The sequence below is a fragment of the Trichechus manatus genome, unplaced genomic scaffold (assembly GCF_000243295.1).
Source record: "Trichechus manatus latirostris isolate Lorelei unplaced genomic scaffold, TriManLat1.0 scaffold00021, whole genome shotgun sequence".
Taxonomy (NCBI): domain Eukaryota; kingdom Metazoa; phylum Chordata; class Mammalia; order Sirenia; family Trichechidae; genus Trichechus; species Trichechus manatus.
Window position 1 is genome coordinate 7371593 of NW_004443957.1, and position 6413 is coordinate 7378005.

The following is a 6413-nucleotide window of genomic DNA, read 5'->3' on the forward strand; positions in this document are numbered from 1 at the left end:
TGGTAACTGAAAGATTCTTACTATATTCTCTAGAACAACCTCCAAAAAATAACACAAAGAGGTATAGCTAAAAAGTGAATAACGGAGGTAAAATAAAATACTAAAAAGAATACATGAGTCAAACAAAAGAAGGAAAGACAGGAGGAACATAGAAACAAAGAGAAAATGGAAAATAAAAACCAAATAACAAGATACCCATTGCCATCGAACCGATTCCCACTCATAGCGACCCTATAGCACAAAGTACAACTGCCCCATAGGGTTTCCAAGGAGCAGCTGGTGGATTCGAACTGCCAATCTTTTGGTTAGCAGCCACTCTCTTAACCACTGCACCACCAGGGCTCCAAATAACAAGATAGGAGACTTAAACCAAACATAGTAATAATTACATTAAATGTAAATGGACTAAACATGTCAGTAAAAGGCAGTGATTATCAGAGGGACAAAAATCGAGATTTTACTGTATGCTGTTCACAAGAAATATACTTCATATATAAAGTTACAGAGGGGTTAAAAAGATATGCTGTGCAAAATACAAAAACTAGTGAAATCCAAATAATGTCTGTAGTTTAGTTAATAGTATTGTACCAGTGTCAATTTCCTGTTTTTGATAATTGTGCTATGGTTATGTAATATATTATCATTGGAGAGAGCTAGATGAAAGATACATGGGAATGCTCTGTACTATTTTTACAACTTCTATGTGAGTCATCTTTTCTTTTCTATAAGAAATGGATGGCATAAACTTGGTGGCTAAGATATCCACTGCCCTCCCGCCTCTGAGTGATAGAGCACCCCCTCCCCGCCCCTTCTCTGGCCCCTCTCCCAGGGGGCTTTATTCAAAGAGATGGGACAGAAGAGAACCTGAGACTGGGAAAAGACATCCACATGTTTCTATGGTGAAATATGAATAATCTATTATAGGAGGCAGTCAACTTTTTTCTGAACAGGGCCAGATACTAAATATTTTAGGCTTTGTGGGCTATATGGTCTCTGTTGCAACCACTAAATTTTGCCATCATAGTGTGAAAGCAGTCATAGACAATACGTAAATGAATGACCATGGCTATGTTCCAATAAAACTTTATTTACAAAAACAGGTGGCTGGCTGGATTTGGCCCTCAAGTCATTGTTTGTCAAGCCTTGATCTATCTGACAAAACTCTGTCTAAGATCTAGGCTTTGGTGTTTCATTAATTAGGAACAGTGACCAAAATATCCCTTTTAGCCCACCTCCTGTGAATGTTAGAGAGCCCTCTCCACCCCTGACCATGGAGGCAACTGTGACCATCTGGCCTACTCATAATTGAAGAGATGTGCCTAGTAATGGTCTGAAACTCAAAAACTGACCAAGCCACCACCTCATCATAAGGAGTCTATGGCAGATTTTTGTATTTTCCCAAAAGGACTATAACAGTATAATTTTACATGCTCTTCCAAAAACTTGCCTCTCTTACCCTTAAACTTGGTGATTCTTTGTGACTGTCTCAGATGTAAGGATATGTGACTTCCAAGGATAAGTCATAGAAGGCAAGAGTTTTTCTGTATCTTTCTGAGACTTCTGAATTAATTAAGTTTGCTCCTTCAGTTCAGTAAATTCCTTATTCCAGGCTGCTGCTTTCTTCTACATGTTTCTCTTCAGGCTTGTATTTTTCTTCTTCAGTAGAAAGTAGAAGTTTAAACTTCATATTCCTTTCATCGACTCTACCTTCATGAGGGATATTTTTATATTTTTAGAAGTTTGGTAGAATTCCTTATAAATATTTCTAATATCTGCATAGACTTATGACATTCTAATATCTTATCCCATTTTTTCACACAATATTTTTTCTTAGTTTCAACATGACAGGAAGATTATTTTGACTGATTTCTTCGAATCTATGGATTTTATCTTTAATCCCAGGCCTTCCATCAGAGATTTTATATCTGTCTTCTTGTTTATTACTTTTTTTCAAACAATTATTAATAATGTGTGTGTGTGTGTGTGTGTGTGTGTGTGTGTGTGTGTATAACCAAAAAACCAAACTAGCTGCCTTTGAGTCAATTCCAACTCATGGCAACTCCATGTTTTTCAGAGTAGAACTGCACTTCATAGCGTTTTTCAAATAGCTGTGGCCTTTCAGGAGTAGATAGCCAGGGCTTTCTTCCAAGATGCCTCTCAGTGAATTTGAACCTCCAAAATTTTTGTCAGTAGTTTGCACGACCCAGGGACTACGACTACACACACACACATATATATATGTATGTATGTATTTTTTGGGGGGTCCTCCACATCTTAATCAAACCCCTAGATCTTTACTTTCAAATATTCTGGTGTCTAGAATTTTCTTTACTACATCCAGGATGTGTGTCTTAAAGAATTGTCATTCTGTTCCAGGGTATTTTTTACATTATTGGCAGGACTCTGCCTCTAAACCAAGTTTGATTTTGGCTCTATGGCATATAACATGACTTTAATCAAGAGGAATGTTGAGAACTGGTATACTTCTTGAACTAGCCTAAGTCTATTTGGCAACATGAAGTCTCTTTATTATAATCAGTTGTTTTATGGGATTACTTTTTTTTAAACTCCTGTGGAGGCAGAATATACAGTTATATTTATGATTCTTTGAGTCTGTTGATTTTCTCTAGGAATTTTCTCAATGAATCTTCATGACATGCTTGGTAGAACTCTATGTTAGACTCTTCAGTAAAGCTGAAGTTTTTGTTTTGTTCTCCATGGCGTCCTCATTTTTACTCTCCTGAAATTCTTCAATTTAAAAATAAACCTCTCCCTCTCCCTCTCTCCCCCTTTTTTTCTCTCCCTTTCTCTGTTTCTGCTAGACAAAAAAGTAGTGAAGGAAATCCCAGGCAGAGGACAGAATGTAACCAAAGAAAAGGGCATGAGAGAACTGCACTTTTCTTGTGGAATCCTAGCCAGAAGTTCCCCGTCCAAAATACTTGTAAAGAGTACTAGGTATTGCATTCTCTGTTCTCTGTTCTGATCTTTCCAGTGTTTCAGCCCTTTAATTTCATACTCCAGCTCTTGGTATCTCTCTGACCAGTTGGTACCCTCTTCTCTGATTTACACACTGCCCTGCTTAATTGTCAAATTCAGCCTCATCTTTTCCTAAAAATGGTGATAAAATTAAATTGTACTTGCCCTGCTCACTTCAAAGGAGTTGTGAATATTAACTGAGATTTAAAAAAATAACCAAACCAAACCCATTGCCGGTCAAGTCGATTCCAACTCATAGTGACCCTATAGGACAGAGTAGAACTACCCCAAAGGGTTTCCAAGGAGCACCTGGTAGATTTGAACTGCTGACCTTTTGATTAGCAGCTGAGCTCTTAACCACTACACCACCAGGGTTTCCAACTGAGATAAGAAGCACGCGTCCTTTGGACCCAGAGTACCTGTACTGAAAAGTTCCTAGACCAGGGGGATGATTGGTCCAGAGCCGGAAGAGAGAGAAAGCCTTCCCCTGGAGCTGGCACCCTGAATTCAGACTTCTAGCCTCCTAAATTGTGAGAAAATAAATTTGTTTGTTAAAGCCATCTACTTGTGATATTTCTATTACAGCAGCACTAGATAACCAAGACACTTGGTTTTAATATGTAATTGCCCTTTGCAATTGTATTGCATGGTAGATAGTAACACTGTTTGGATTTTCCTTCCTTTTTTGATTCTTTTTGCCTTTACCTGTATTCTTTACCCCAACCCCTTTTAAGAACAGACTCGTATTACTCACTATCTATGCCCGGTAGGATAGATAACACTGCCCTAGAGTGGGTGCCCGGTTTCAAGAGATACCAGGAATATATTCCAGCTTGTGTTGTCTTTGCAAGATAACTGCTGTTTATTTTGATGTACCAAATTGTTTGAGGACAAGCAAGTGTACATTTTTAGGTGGCCATTGAGAACACTGCTCAACATTTGTCTGGGATGATATCTGAATTATGTATGCCAAAATGTATCATATAAAACTAGACATAAGGCAAATATTGAGTAGAGGAACAAGCTGAATAACAACATTGACTAAAGGAGAAATATTAACATCAGGAGTTACTAATGATCAGTTCTCTACTCTCATGGTGCTTTGTTTATGCTTATTTTATGCCTACTTGGAGTCCTTGAGTAGTGCCAACAGTTAACATGCTCAGCTGCTAACTGAAAGGTTGATGGTTCAAGTCTACCCAGAGGCACTCTGGTGCAATAGGTTCCTCTCATGTTGCCTTTCAGGCCACAGTCTACCAACTTACTGGTCAGTTTGCTACCTACCTAAGTGGCTTGCAACCCACCCAGTAGGATTGGTCAGTTTTTGATCCACCTAAGGGATAGGTCGATTTACTATCCTGCTAGGAAAGCCATGCCTTGAAACTGACAAGGAGTTTTCTGTATAAGCAGCCAATCCCACAGAGATGTTTTGAGATCCTCCTGATCCACAAGAGCCTGGAGAGGAGCATACCCTTTGGACCCAGGGCCCCTGCACTGAGAATCTCCTAGACCCAAATAAAAGAGCTGCAATACGGTGAAGGGCTATAACACTAAGCTGATAATACTAAAGTTTCCCGCCCTTTGTTTCTCCCTTGCCTGGCCAATTCCTACTCATCCTTCACGTATCAGATAGGGTTTTTGGTTTCCAGCAAAAATAAATCAATAGCTGTACTTGCGCCACCTATCTCTAGTGATCCCTGAGAAGTTTCAGCATGTTTTGCAAGTGCTCAACACCAATATTGATGGATGGCAGAAAACAGTCTTTGCCATCACTGTTGTTAAGGATGCGAGGCAAAGATATACTCATGTGGTGTTGAGGAGAGCAAACATCAACTTCACCAAGAGGGCAGGAGAGCTCACTGAGGATGAGGTGGAACATGTGATCACCATTATGCAAAATCCATGCCAGTACAAGATTCCAGATTGGCACCTGAACAGACAAAAGGGTGTGAAGGATGGAAAATATAGTCAGATTATAGCCAATGGTCTGGACAATAAGCTCTACAAAGCCACGGAGTGACTGAAGAAGATTTGAGCCCACAAAGGGCTATGCCACTTCTGAGGCCTTCATGTCTGAGGCCAGCACACCAAGATCACTGGCCTCCATGGCCACTCCATGAGTATGTCCAAGAAGAAATAAGTCTATATTCTTGTCTATTAATAAATAATTTAAACACCTAAAAATATAAATTAACAAAAATGAAGAAGAGTTTTTATTGGGAGGATATTGAGAAGAGACAAAATCAATAGGATAGACTAGGCTTAAAAATTATCAGCAGGAACCAAGGATGTCCCTGCAGTTCAGGAGGGCAGGACAGCAGGAATAAGCTGCTCTGCAGCTATGGTCTTGATTATGACTTCCAACACTCCCCAAGTTCTTGAGACCTCATTTGCTCAGGATGCAAACTCTTAGGAGAGACCATGCAGTTGGCTGAGCCTAAGTCACGCACCTGTTTTCTGACTGCATTGGGCCAGGAAAGAATAGATTTGGCCCTGAGGCTTCTGTATGGCCAATATCACCCATCAAGACAACACACCACAGCCAATTCCCCAAAGGAGATCCAGATGCTAATAAAAAAATAGTCACTGTATTAAATACTCAATTCTAGACTTATAGCTTTGTCACTTCCTCAGGGTCTCTATTATAAGCATCTCTAATCTTGCCACGGAAACCTTGGTGGTGTACTGGTTAAGAGCTATGGCTGCTAACCAAAAGGTCGGCAGTTTGAATCCACCAGGCACTCCTTGGAAACCCTATGGGGCAGTGCTACTCTGTCCTATAGGGTTGCTATGAGTTGGAATTGACTTGACGGCAATGGGTTTGGTTTTTTGTTTTTTTTTAATCTTGCCATGTGTCTTAGTTATCTAGTGCTGCTATAACAGAAATACCACAGGTGGATGGCTTTAACAACAGAAATTTATTCTCCGATAGTCTAATAGGCTAGAAGTCTGAATTCAGGGCACCAGCTCCAGGGGAAGACTTTCGCTCTCTGTCGGCTCTGGAGGAAGGTCCTTGTCATCAATCATCCCCTGGTCTAGTTGCCTCTCAGTGCAGGGACCCCAGGTCCAAAGGACGAGCTCTGCTCCTGGCACTACTTTCTTGATGGTATGAGGCCCTCACGTCTCTCTGCTTCTGTCTTTTATATCTCAAAAGAGATTGGTTTAAGACACAACTTAATCTTGTAGATTGAGTCCTGTCCATTAACATAATTGCCTCTAATCCTGTCTCATCAACATCATAAAGGTAGGATTTACAACACATGGGAAAATCACATAGATGACCAAATGGTGGAGAATCACAGAATACTGGGAATCATGGCCTAGCCAAGTTGACACACATATGTGGAGGACACGATTCAATTCATAACACCATGTGATACCACAGGGCCCCATATTTTCCCTTTCATAAAATTCATGACTCCCTTAATTATTTATTT

General features: G+C 40.0%; 1 pseudogene; it reads left to right on the forward strand.

Moving 5' to 3' along the window:
• Window positions 1-411: 411 nt before the first annotated feature.
• On the forward strand, window positions 412-5395 carry LOC101350285 (40S ribosomal protein S18 pseudogene; annotated as a pseudogene).
• The last annotated feature ends 1018 nt before the right edge of the window (window positions 5396-6413 follow it).